We start from the raw sequence: 14,540 nt of genomic DNA, 5'->3' as shown, positions 1-14,540 counted from the left end.
GTGTGCACCAGCACCCAGGAGACAGCCAGCTGGGTTCTCCAGCCGCCCCCACTCACCTCTGGGGGGAGGGCAGTCCATGACGGTAATCTCTCCCCGTGCTGAGCACTCAGAGAGGGCATTAAGCTTCACCAAATGCCAGCCCATCTGCCCTTCTGCCGAGCATCTTCCCAGAAAGGCAGCAATAAGCAAGTGGGACGTCTCTTACCTCCACTGCAGTGTGAACTGGTATAGTGGCCTCATCCACAAAACAGATACTTCATCAATTATGACAACAAATGGTGAGCGTGTCCGCCAGTGGGACACTAGTGTAGTCTGTAACCCAGCCTAGAATCAGCTGGTCTTGAACATCCTATACACAAATTACATCTGCAGAGAACTTTCATTCCTTAAACCACTCAAGGTCTGTTTCCCTTAGTGTTTGGCTCTGGGCCATCCCTTCTAATTTTTTTTTTTAATCTCACGGGTAGGTAATTTGGATTGATTTTTGCAACATTTTAAGGACAAGGGCCTTTTCAGGTTCTTTAAGCGTGTGTGTGTTCTTGTGTTCATGTCCATTCCTCAGGCTCTAGGCGCCTTGTTTTTTAAAATATTTATCCATGATTTATGGGTGTGGGTGTATCGCATGCCCACAGGAGCCAAGGAGGCCAGAGGAGGACACTGGATGCCCCGCAGAAACACCTCTACACATAAAACGAAAGCGAGTGGATCTTAGGAGCACATGGAACCTGTTGTAGTTAAAATTAACTGGGGCTTTCTGCCCACCTTGATCATTTAGTTCCCAAACACAAACCTTTATGTTTATAACAAGCCGTAGAAGCACCAGAGCTGGGCAGATGCCAGCCCTCTAAGCTATTTGTCTGTTTCCTGTAAGCAACCCTGGGATATCACTTGGCCACTCCTACTCCAACTGGTTGGCCTCCATGGCCTTGCTCTCACAATCTGCCTACTCCATGTTGTCTTCTCTCTCCTCTTCTCTCCCCTCCTTCCTTGTGGGCTCTGCCTCAGGCCCCGGGAACAGAAGCTCCACCTGCCCCTCTTCCGCCCAGCTACAGGCTGTAGTCATCTTTATCCCACCAACAGTTTTAAAATAAGGAGCAGGGTTACATGGCATCATCTAATGTATGGGAAGATCCGGGGCGGGGGGCGGGACCAGGTCTTGAGGGCCAATATTTAGCATTACATACCAACAGACCAAACCTCAACAGGACCCCACCTTTGAGGAGCTTACCACCTAGTGGGAGGGGCAAGGCCCGTGCATGTGGTATGGAGAGTTGGCTCGGCAGCCAAGAGCACTGGTTGCTCTTGTAGAGAACCCAGGTTTGGTTTCTGCACCGATGTGGTGGTGGCAAACAACCATCTGTTACCCCAGTGTCAGGAGATCCTTACCCCTCTTCTGACCTCCAGGGGCACCAGGCATGCATGTGGTACACAGACATACGTGCAGGCAAAACGCCCATATGCATGAAATAAAAAATTAAAAAGAAATGCACACATAGTTGTTAGTGATTCGAGATGATGCTGTAAGCTGCTTACGGGGTAAAATCAGCAAACCAGACATTCATGGTGGGGCCTGATCCCTCTCTGGTCCTGTGTGCACCTTAGGCAGTCACAGGGTTGTTTTGGTCACCCTTGGGTTCAGTCTTATGACAGGATTACAGTGTCCACTCCCCTCTGCTAATCCGAGCTTCAGTCCTGATTCAGCAGTGAGACCTGGCATCCTTGGGCTGGCACTGGAGGGGAAGCGGTGGCAGATGGGGGTTCACATCAAGTCTCAGGTTTCACCCTTCCTCACTCACTCAGCTAACAGGGGGCTCTAACACGGTCAGGGTAGAGCTGCAGAAAAAAGAGCAGCAGGAAGATCCCGTGCGCGCGCTTCTGGTCTTGCCAAGGTCCTCAGTGATATGTGGTCAATCTGCCTCTTGTTATTTTCCTTAGAAGCCATTCTTTTCTGCTCACTTAGAGTCTACCTTTTGGGGCTGGAGAGATGATGGCTCAGTGAGCAGTTAAGAGCACTGGCTGATCTTTCAAAGAACCCAGGTTCAATTCCCAGCACCCACATGGCAGCTCACAATTGTCTGTAACTCCAGTTCCAGGGGATGCAACACCCTCACACACAGGATACAAGTTGGCTGAACACCAATATACATAAAATAAAAGGAAACAAATCATTAAAAAAATTGTTAAGGAGGTCTGCCTCTGTTCATCTCCTGCCTCAAGGAGAAAGTTCATGGGGTCAGATGTGTCCTAGTTTCCCATCTGTGATAAAATATCCAGACAAAAAGCAATTCAGGGGAGAAAGGGCTTACTGTAGCTCACGATTATAGGTCACGCTCCACAGGAGTAGGAAATCAAGGTAGCAGGAGCATAAAGACACCCCCACTTTTGGGAATGGAGAGAGCAAATGCACAAAATGCACAGTGAGCTTGCGGACTTGCGAGTGTGAGAACTTGCTGGTGCTCTGTTTGTTGCACACATGATCACCTGCGTGTTTGTGTGCGCTCAGCTCCATAGTCCCTAGCATCTGCAGTTCAACCAGAAGGTCATCCCTTCACATTCTGCTTATCCGGTCTATCCAGGGTTAGACATTTGGGTTGCTCCTGAGGGTTACTGCTAGGCCTATGGCCCATATGTCTAAGACCTGCCTCCTTGTTTTTCATGCTCCTGTGTTTAGGAGGAGAACTTAGTTGCGTTCAAGTAGGAAATGTAATTATATGGAGGACAAATACAAAATACACAAATAATCACTGGGTGGCTCCTAAACCCTGGCCTCCTGGTTACTGTATGAAGAAACATCACTGGAAGGGATCTCAATGCTGGGACTTTTTCTGGAGCAACCCCTACGTAAATGGGGGCAGCCACAAGCATTCTGTTGAACCTTGATTGTTTCTAGCGGCCAATATTTCTTTAAGAAAGTGTGTATGTGGAGGTCGGAGGCTGACATCAGATGTGTTTCTCAGTCACTCTCTACTTTATCTCTTGAACCCAGAGCTTACCAGTTTGGCTAATCTTGCCAGACAGCCTGTTTTAGGGATTGTCTGCCTTTCTCCTTAGTGCTGGGATTACAGGAGTGCGCTATGCTGCTCCCTCATGTCATCAGTGTTGGGGATCCAAATTCAGGTCCTCACACTTGCACAGCAAGTATCTTATCCCATGAGCCTTCTCTCCAGGCCCCCACCTGTCAATATTTCTAAAAAAATTTCTATGGAGTGTCTAAAGAGCAACCTCATTCCAGTGAAAATCCTTACACTCTTTCAAAGTACAGATTGACTGAGACAAGGTTTCATGCAGCCCAGGAAAGCTTGTGTGGTGGTTTGAATATTCTTGGCCCAGGAAATGGCACTTTTTGGTGGTATGGCCTTATTGGAGTGGATGTGGCCTGTTGGAGGAAGTGTGTCACTGTGGGCATGGGCTTTAAGACCCTCATCCTAGTTGCCTGAAAGCCAGTCTTCTGTTTGCCTTCAAAACAAGAGGTTGAGCTCTCAGCTCCTCCTGCACCATGCCTGCCTGGATGCTGCCATGCTCCCACCTTGATGATAATGGACTGAACCTCTGAACCTGTGAGCCAGCCCCAATTAAATGTTGTCCTTATAAGAATTGCCTTGGTCATGGTGTTTGTTCACAGCAGTAAAACCCTAACTAAAACATCCCGGAACAGGCTATGTATCAGCCTAGCCTTAAACTCTACATCCTCAGTCTCTACCTCCCAAATGCAAGGGCTATAAGCAAGCAAGTGCTGCTTTTGCACGAAAACCAAGTTGGGATCCCAGCACCACACAGAGAGGGCTCACAAACACTTGCATACCCAATTCCTGAAGGGTCTGATGCTGCTGGCCTCCATGGACACCTGAACTTATGTCGAGTCTCTCCATACACACATAATAAAAAAGCAACAAAACTGAATCTTTGAAAACATCGGTTTCCTCTCAGGGCATTGAGGTAGTTTCTTATGCTTGCTGTGGTAAGTGACGCTGTAGGGGACAACAGCCAGGAGTCACTGTGCTGCAGAATATTTGATCACACCGTGAACCCTGAGATTGTGTTGTTCACTGGAAAGACCTGTTTCTAGTTGTGGAGTGGCTCAGCCTTAGCACACACCTCTAATCCCTCTGGTTGGAATACAGATGTACCCTTACTACAAACCTTTAATCCCAAATAATAAAGGCAAAGTTAGTTTGTGGAAGGAAGCACCCATGTCTAAAAGTGATGACTGGGGCGGGAGAGGTGATGACTAATTGAGTGGCAGACAAAGTGACAAATCAGAGAAAGATTTGACAGAATGGGATATGCTCAACTCTCATGAGAGAGGAAAGGGAACCTATTTGAGGGACAATGAACACGAGGAGAAAGGAAAAGTCTTTACCAGGACGGTTGTGGAGAGATAGATTGCAGAGTGAGAACAAGCTAGACACAGTTGAAGACAGAACAAACCAGAGAATAAGAAGGAGCTGGAGATTAGAACATATTGCCAAAGTTAGTTTGAGGCCAAGCAGAACAATTCAGTAAGAAACTGAGAGAATCCAAACTGAATCAGTCAGCTTGGAGAGGAGTTGGAGTCAGAACTGAGTTGAACCAACCAGCTAGAGTTCAGAAAGAGCTATAAAAGGGTGAGATTATTCAGCAGTAAGTCTCAGAGGCTGAAAACATTCTAGACTATATTGTCCGGAACTAAGCCTAGTTTGGCAGCTAGAGGCAGTAAGCCTTAGAGACAGCAATTACATCAGGTGAATAAAACTACATTTACATCACTGACAGCCTAGAGCCACTCAATTCCCAGGCTCTCCTAGCCCACATAGGATTCTCTCCAGATTTTATTTAATTCCACATAATCCGATACAAGTACAGGAGGTAACTGCCCCAAACCACCTGCCCGTCTTTGTTCACAGGAGAGATTGTGTCTGTAAGGCCACTTTCTAGACAAAGAGGCAAAGCTTTCCGAAGGAATGAGATAGTAGTGTCTTGGTTACTCTTCTGCAGCTATGAAGACACTGTTATCCAGGCAGCTTATGGGAGAAAGGGTTTGCTGGAGGCTTACAGTTCCAGAAGGTGAGTCCATTGTCACCACTCATGGAGGGACCAGGGAGGATGGAGCTTAACAATGAGGCAGATTAAAGTCTCATGCAATAGCCAACTTTATTCAGAGAATCAGACATTTTTATACTCCGAGGGTTAAGCAAGGTTTTATGAGCAAAGTTTGCATGAGTTCAGCTGTGCACAATCACAAGAGCAAGCTGTGCATGGATGGAGTGTAAACAGCAATGCATGGTCTAGAGCAAACCCGCTCCGACCTGCTGTGCATGGATGGAGTGTAAACAGCAATGCATGGTCTAGAGCAAACCCGCTCCGATCTGCTGTGCATGGATGGAGTGTAAACAGCAATGCATGGTCTAGAGCAAACCCGCTCCGATCTGCAATGCATGGTCTAGAGCAAACCCGCTCCGATCTGCTGTGCATGGATGGAGTGTAAACAGCAATGCATGGTCTAGAGCAAACCCGCTCCGATCTGCTGTGCATGGATGGAGTGTAAACAGCAATGCATGGTCTAGAGCAAACCCGCTCCGATCTGCTGTGCATGGATGGAGTGTAAACAGCAATGCATGGTCTCTAGAGCAAACCCGCTAGAGCAAACACGCTGATCTGCTGTGCATGGATGGAGTGTAAACAGCAATGCGTGGTCTAGAGCAAACCCGCTCCGATCTGCAATGCATGGTCTAGAGCAAACCCGCTCCGATCTGCTGTGCATGGATGGAGTGTAAACAGCAATGCATGGTCTAGAGCAAACCCGCTCCGATCTGCTGTCTGTGGGAGGGGTATGAAGCACATCCCACAAACAATCCTGTGCTTTGGAGGCCTCAGGTCACAAGACTCTTGTCCTGTTTTCCTGGAGTTTCTCATAAGCCCTCAGAATTCTCCTCACAGAGTTTCACTCATAAACTCTGTTCTGACATGACCATCATTGCAGGGATCATAGTGGCAGGCAGGCAGGTGGTCACGTCTTAAAACAAGAACAATGAGGCAGAGAGGGGGGGATAGAGAGAGCTAGGAATGGTGTGGGATTTTGAAACTTCAAAGCCAACTCCCTAGTGACACACCTCCTCCATCCAACAAGGCCACTCCCTCCCATCCTTCCCAAACAATTCCACCAACTGGGAACTAAGCATCAAATATATGAACCCTTGGGGCCATCCTCATTCAAACCATCACAGATAGGGTCTCATGTAGTCCAGGCTGGCTTTAAACTCACTACTAAGCAAGGGTAACCTTAAACTCCTGATCCTCCAGTCTCTGTCTTCAAAGTTCTGGGATTACAGGCCTGTGCCATTTGCACCAAGTTTTACACAGTGCTGGGGATTGAGCCCAGGGCTTCGAGCATGCTAGGCAAGCACTCTGCCAGCTGAGCCACAAATGCAGCTCCTGTGAAATGTTGCCATACCAGTGTGAATGGTCAGTGATGGTATTTCTGCACAGTTCTAACTTGCTTACGTTTTTTTTTCCCAAGATTTACGTATCTTTACTTTTTTATGTGTGTGTGTGAATGCCTGATGTGTATGCCCCATATCTCAGAGGCCAGAAGAGGGTTGTGGAACCTCTGGAACTGTTCAGTTTGGGCTGGGGTCTCTGCAAGATCAATATGCTGGTTGGTTTTTGCCATCTTGACGTAGTCCTAGACATATCTGCGAAGATGAAGGAAAGTTAATTGAGAAAATGCCTCTATAGTACCGGTCTGTAGTCTTGGCTGGAGAGATGGCTCAGTGGTTAAGAGCACTGGCTGCTCTTCCAGAGATCCTGAGTTCGATTCTCAGTACCACATGACGGCTCACAACTGTCAGTGATTCCAGATACAGTGGATCCGACACCCTCACACAGACATGCATGCAGGCAGAACACCACTGCACATAACATTTAAAAAGAAAGAGATTAGTCTGTAGTCAAGTCCGTTTTCTTAATTAGTGGTTGATATGGGAAAGTCCAGCCTACTGTGGGCAATGCCACCCCTGGGCAGGTGGTCCTGGATTCTATAAGAAAGCGGGATGAATAAGCCATGGTGAGCAAGCCAGCAAGCAGCACTCTTCCCATGGCCTGTGTGTCAGCTCCCGCGTCCAGGTTCCTGCCTTGAGCTCCTGCGCTGATTTCCCTCAGGAAAGGACTGTGACGTGGACATGTAAACCGAAATAGGCCCTTCGTCCTTAGCAATAGAAAGCTAAGGCAAGCAGTGTGTGCTCTTAACTGCTGAGCCAACCCTCCAGTCCTTTCCCCCTGTCCCCCAAATGAATAAGACATGGAATCTTTTCAAATGTTTAAGGACCATTTGTTTTCCTAATGGTTTTTTTTTTAAGTTGATAAAAAATGATTCCATACTTGGTCTAGGAGAATCTAAGGACAAGGTTGTAGAGTTTCCTTTAAATTTTAGATTTATGATTTAAAAAAAAAAAGATAATAGTCACAGGATTCAAAATTGAAGAGGAGTAAGAGTTCTTTTCCAGTTTCTGGACTCCCTCGTTTCTCACCTGTTTTGATCAGTCATAGACCACATTCAACACTCTGAAATAGCAACATCTAGCATCCCATTCTGACCTCGCTCCTGTCCTGTAGACCTAACCCCGCACCTGCCAATCAGCTTCATTCTGACCCCTTTCCCGACCCCTCACCTGCCCTTCTCATCGTATGGGGTCCTCTGTACCACAGTGGCACCCACCAGGAGAGCCTTATGTATTATGGTGTGCTGCACCAGGGCACGCTTCTGTTTGCCAGTCTCCAGCACAACAATCACACGTCCACTGTCTGGACATGAGCCTTTCGAGACTGGGAGAGGAAGCTATCGATATTGAAGCCAAGACAACAGGAGCTAATGGTGAACATCCAAGACAGGTCAGGTCACAAGCTCAAGAGCCCTGTCTCCACGAGCAGCCATATTTAATTTCAGGCTGAGATAAAATAGCTGCTCAGCTCAACCAATAATTAAATTGCTCTTCTCGCCTACTCTCCAGGTTGTTCCTCTCCCTTCCTCCCCTTCTTTTAGCCTCTCTCTCTCTCTCTCTCTCTCTCTCTCTCTCTCTCTCTCTCTCTCTCTCTCTCTCCTTCTCTTTATCTGTGTTTGTGGATGTACATGTGCCACCAAGCATATGTGGTAGCTAGGCCAGAGGACAACCTTCAAGAGTTTGTTTTCTCATTCTATCAGATGGATTTCAGGGATAGAACCAGGGTCATGATTTGCTACTGTTCTGCTGTTGGAAACAGTGTCTCACTATGCAGTCCTGGCTGACCTGAAACTCCATGTATAGACCCCGCTGGCCTCAACTCACAAGAGACCTGCCTATTTCTGCCTCCCAAGTGCTAGGATTAAAGACGTTTGCTACTTTATTCAGCTGCTGTTGCTGTTTCTGAGACAGGGTCAGGCTCTTTGATCCTGGCTGCCTTGTGCTTCATGGGCAGCCCAGTATGGCAACAAACTCATGCAAATTCTCCTACTTCATCTCCCAAGTGCTGCTGGGATTACAGGTTTGAGTCATTATCGCCCGCTCGTTCAGTTCTTCAACAGGGTGTGACCTTGGACAAGCCATTTTATCCTCTCTAGGCTTCAAGTCTCTCATCTGTCAATGAAATCAGGCATGATAGGGCTCGCTAGTGAGGGTTTGGGAGACTTTTAATTCTTTTTTTTTTCTTTTTTTCGGAGCTGGGGACCGAACCCAGGGCCTTGCGTTTGCTAGGCAAGCGCTCTACCACTGAGCTAAATCCCCAACCCCGAGACTTTTAATTCTTTAGGCATGTTTTTCTTTCTGTTATTATTGTCCAAAATGTTGCTAGCATCGTATTTGAATTTCATACAAAATTCTGAATATTTAACATATTTCCCCACTCAGAAATATGTTTTCTTATTATTTATTCCTAAGCAAAGTTTATCACACACTCTTGTTGAGACACACATGTAGGCAAGTTCACTTCTAGATGTTTTGCAATTTTTAAATTTTTAATATCTTTTATTTACTTGTTGTGACAGGGTCTTACTATCTCCTAACCATGCAGACCAGTCTGGCCTCAAACTCACAGAGATCTGTCTACCGCTGTTCTCAGGGTGCTGGGATTAAAGGCATGTGCTGTCACAGCAGGCTGCATTGGACAAGAAACCTCCCCTCCATATGTGTTATCCTAATCAGAACATGCTAATAATCTATCTTCACACAAGTGCCTTTAGTGCCTTTGAGTCTCGGTGATGGCCCCTCCCACCTGAGCTTCAACACCTCAGTCATGACCCGAATAATAAGACTCGGCTTGGCGGAAGTGACCAAAGCCCAGTATCCTACCTCAGCCAATACAGCCTGGATGGAGGACAGAGGGAAGTGGCCAGTCCTAGCTGCCTGCCTGGTCTGGTTCCCTTTGAGACGGTGTCTCAGAGATAGCTATCCAGGTACCCTCAGGTTCTTTCTGGTCTTACTGGTTTCCAGTGGTAGCATTGCTCAATGGCTATCAGGGAAGCTTTGTTAATCTTGGAAGATGGGAGACCTTGGGGGTCTGGCTTGCTTAAGGAAAGGGGTTGCCATCTAGCAAAGCTCATTTCTCTCTGAGGGAAATGAAATTCGTGTCTCTCCGCCTGCTACCGAGGATGACCTCTAGGTGGCAGCAGAGATTAGGCAGGAGGGGCGGCCCAGTCCTTGCTTTGCCAGGGCGCTGGTTCTCAGACTCTAGGAAGGCTAGGAGTCCTCCTCCCTCTCTCTGCTAAAACACAACCCACCCAGTTGCCTCCTGTCCAGGACATGTTGCCAGCTTCCTCCAAGTGTCACAATATGAAGTGTTATTAGCCAGACACTGGCCTAATGTCTGCGTAGACTCAATCAGCCTCCGACGGAGAGGCCTTTACCCCCTTTCCAAGGTCCACAGAGATTTGAGCTGGCATCTGAACCCATTTAAAATCCCAAACAAACCCAATTTTTTTTTCTTTTCTTTTTTTCAGAGCTGGGGACCGAACCCAGGGCCTTGCGCTTGCCAAACCCAATTTTTGAGTTGGTATTTGAACACAAGCATCTACAAGCCATGCTTTATTCTGGTAACAGGGGCATAGCAGCGAATAAAATAAAGTCTTTCCCGTATTAGTGGGCAAGGCAGTAAAGTAAACAGGCAAGGAGGTACATGGTGCCCAGATGTGCTGTCTGTAGCCCTGCCCCCATCAGTCCCTCACCATTTCTCAGTATAGCAGCTGCACCACTAAGCACCCTCAGTGTGACAGATCTCTTCCCAGCATCTTACCAGTTCTTAAAGATCTAAACCCCTGAAAGTTGAACACTTTCCAGTGAGCTGTAATTTTGTCTCAACTGAGGTCACATGGTAGGCCTAGGCTTCCCAGTGGGCTGTAACTTTGTCTCAACTGAGGTCACATGGTAGACCTAGGCCTGTGTAGTTTCCAGAGTGATGCCACATTTCTCTGGGCCTTAGTTTCCCTGCATTTAAAATGGGTACTTTGGGGTAGGATGAGATCATCTTCAAGTTTTTTTTTTCCAACTACAACATCCCTCCAAGACAGAATAAATGAAGCAGAAGATCTGAGGCCAGAGAGATGATTTAGCCATTAAAGGCATTTAAAGGCATTTGCTGACAGGTTCAATACCTAGAACCCACAAGATAGAGGGAGAGAACTGAGTCCCACAAGTTGTACTCTGACATTTGCATGTCTATTATGGTGCACCTGCGTGCATACACACACACACACACACACACACACACACACACACACACACACACACACACGAGATACAGAATTTCAAAGAGAAAAGATCTTGGATAAAAGTGAGCAGGGAGATGAATCGGTATTTCAGATTCAAGGCTGGAATATACCACAACTATGAAATAAATGCTCACCAGGTTAAAATCACCTATGAAATCCAAAAAGAAATTGGGAACGAAGTCCCCTGCCCATGGCTGTTGATGTCCCCAGTCAGCCCCTGCCGCCTGGGTCTGTCCAACCAATCAGGCATCTGTGCCTGACCTTGCGGGAGTATTCCTTCCCCCACCCCGGTCACATGGCTGACCGCTACTGAACCCCAGAAGTCAATCTCCAATGCCCCAAATACTGCTCAGCCTGGAAGCCACAGAAAGCCTTTCTGCAACCCAACGGGAGCGGAGCCAGGGGCTCTGGTCTTCCTGAGATTTGGAGCCTGGTGTCCACTGCTAAGAACACACAGGTATGTCTGCAGCCTGGAGGATCATATACGAAGCGTGTTTTTCCGCGTGTGGGACCTGAGTGTTGAGGCGTGATAGGCACACACACTGTCCCAGAATGCTAGACAAATCCTCTAGGTGAGCCCAGGGTGTTCGCCTTTCCTCATTAGACCGTACTTGTCTTTCTAGAGTCCACTGCTCTGATGAATGGAGCTGAGCAGAGCCTCTTGTGCTCTCAGAACCCTGGAGGATCGTTTCAGCTTGCTTTCCTCTGAAGGAAGCAAGTATCTTTCACACATGTATTTCTGTTTGTGTTTCCAGTGCTTGTGAGACTGGCAACACTTCAGAAGCACCCAGAAGCCTGAGGCTCGCCTTTTTCCCCCTGAGAGTTGTAGATGGTGCCTGCTCTTCTAACACGGGATGGAGAAAGGCTAGTGGCTAGATATCCGTTCTGCAGTTCTGCTTCTAGGCTGTGGATATGGTGCATGGCGTGGTTACTGACAACTGCTCAGGGACATTTCATTTTCTTGTTTTATTCTTTCTGTGGTGTAGGGGTTTGCCTGGCTGACCTGGGGCAACAAATGAGCCTCCAGTCAAGAGCTGGCCTTTCTCTCGTTTCTCTCTTCTTCGTTTTCTGTTTTTTTTTTTTTTTTTTTTTTTTTTTTTTGGTTGGTTTTGGTTTTTGTTTGTTTGGTTTTGGCTTTTTTTGTTTGTTTGGTTTTGGATTTTTTGTTTGTTTGTTTGGGGTTATTTTTGTTTTTTGTTTTTTTTTTTGAGGTAGGATCTCATGTGTTCCAGGCTGGCCTGGAACTGGCTAAGTAGCACAGGCTGGACCTGAACTTCTGATCCCCTTGCCTCCATCTCTCAAGGTATCTGAAATGACGTCCACCTTCCCTTGCCTGGTTTCTAGCTCCGCGGCCTAAGGTCTGGCACGGTTCTGCGTTTATTTGACAAAATTATCCACGGTATGCCAGAGGGGAAGTCTTTTGCTGAGGTCCTCTGGTTCACCAGACGCCATGCTGTCTGGTCTAACATTCTTAACTGTAAAGGTCAAATTGCTTAAAGTACAGACGGAACAAAAGACGAAATGGTTGAGCATCTAGTGCAGCGAAAGCTTTCTCTTAGGTGGTTCCTGCCCACAGCCACGGCTGCCTATGATGAGGTTGAATTAGCACTCTATGATGTTCTTCCCTAATAATCAGAACCTTCCTTCCCAACTGTGTCCAGGCCTCTGGTGCACATATCCGAATGGGTTTGCCTGAGTCAATGCGCCCTGTGATGGGGTAGGTAGATGGCAGATGACTGCCACCAGGGTGTTGACGGGCATGAGGTGCTATGTATCCTTACGGCTGGCTATATCCCTGCTATGCTAGACATAATGGCTGCTTGGGTGGAGACTTGGGGTGTCCGTGTGCCAAGACACCATTGATTCAGCCTCCAAGTTTAGAATATCGGTCTCATCAGGAAGGTTTTAGATTATTCTTGGGGATCCTGGGCTGACAGCTGTGACATGGTCCCGGCCAGTGTCTCAGGACAAAAGAAGATTTGATTTGCACTGTGAACCATGCTCAAGGCCAAGGTGATTTAGGATCTGAGGTGGATAAGAATATGGTGGCTTCAGTTGGGTAAGGGAGTGCCTGGAGGTAGGAAAAACTGTCCTTGTGAGACCTTCTGTCTACTGCATGCCAGGGCTCATTGCAAAAAACTTCTGGTAACGTTTCGCAGTGAGTCGTTGTAGGGGTTGGTTCTCTTGAGACGCAGTCACTCTAATCAACTGAAGGTGTTGAGGGAGGTACCAGCTTCTATGGGGCTCTGGCTGTGATGAGTACCGGGATGCAGGCAGTGCTCAGCGACTGCAGCCCAAAAGTGGGCGGCTAATGGAAGCCCATCCCAGACCCCACTTCATTCCTCCTCTTCCTCCCCTCCTCTCTCTCCCCTCCTCCCTCTCCTCTTCCTCTCTCTCCCCTTCCTCCCTCTCCCCTTCCTTTCTCTTCCATTACTTCCTTGGGCTTAGGACACGGAAAGAATTCAGTTCGAATCCTGCCTTTACCAGAGCTGGCTCTATGACTTGGAGTAAATGATTTTAATCTCCTTGTTGCTGCTTTTTTTCAATGTGTGTGTGTGTGTGTGTGTGTGTGTGTGTGTGTGTGTGTGTGTGTGTGTGTGTGTTTGTATGCGCACATGCGCACACACGTGCGTTATGCCTGCTGGTCTGGAGAGGTCAGAGGACAGCTTTGTGGCATCAGTTCTCTCTCTCCACCCTTATGTATATTTTGGGAATTGAGCTCAGATACCCCAGGCTTTGGGGACAATGCTTTTACCCAGAGCCACTACACTGGCCACCACTGGGATTTTGGATACCACATTTTAAAGGTAAATTGTTCAGCAGTTATGTTGGGGGACCTCCAGGAGTGGGTTGGGATTTTCTTAGAATAGGGTTTACTCTTCCTTTCTGTCCTTATATGAGGCTTTCCAGATGTGCTATGATGTCAAGGTTTGAAACAGCGGAGGGTAATTTGCAATGCTAATGAGATGGAGCCATCATTACGAGGAAGTGAAGGAAGCTAGCAGTCATCTTGAGGTCTGTCAGCCTTTGTACTAGCACCTAGACACCCTGCCCCTAGCCTTTCCCTGTTGCCCTCCTCTCCTCCCGCAAGACAGTTATTTCTGTCAGTGATATTCAGAATACCTAACAACCAATATGGCGTTGACACTGGCCCAGAGGACAGCAGATCTGTTTGGATGCACACCAGACACATAGATAACAACTCTACAGATGTGACATTCATTGGCACGATTAATCGAGTGTGTTTTGTTCTTGTTTGTTTTTGAGACAGAGTCTCAGTATGTAGCCCCCATTGACCTGGAATTCACTGTGTTGACGAGGCTGGCCTCAAACACAGAGATCTACTGGCCTCTGCTCCTGAGACCTGGAATGAACGGGGTGGTGTGCCACCGTGCTCAGCTCTGGTCATTCACTTTCCATTTCACAGACGTTTTTGAACATGGCAGGTGTGGTGGTGAACACACCAGTTGTCCAGTTGTGGTGGTGACCACCTTAAATCCCAGCACCCAAGAGGCAGGAACAGGAGTACCTGTGAGTTAGAGCCCAGATTGGTCTCACAGTGAATTTCAGGTCAGTTAGTGCTGCACTGTGAGTGTTGTCTCAAAACAACAACAACAAAAGCAAGCCTTTTGTACCAGTGGTTCCTAGTTACTGATCGACTCAGGTGTTCAAAAAGTTTTTAAATGTCAAGTTTGACATTTCTACTATTTTTTCATGGTAGAACTGTATTTTTAGAAACCTTAAGGCTAAGAAATCTGTACAGTTCCCAAAGCAGACAATCTGGGTTTGAATTTCTATTTATTTTGGCAGTAATTAAAATTCTTGG

The sequence above is a fragment of the Rattus rattus genome, chromosome 6, assembly GCF_011064425.1.
Source record: "Rattus rattus isolate New Zealand chromosome 6, Rrattus_CSIRO_v1, whole genome shotgun sequence".
NCBI classification, from domain to species: domain Eukaryota; kingdom Metazoa; phylum Chordata; class Mammalia; order Rodentia; family Muridae; genus Rattus; species Rattus rattus.
Note: the sequence above shows the minus strand (reverse complement) of the source record.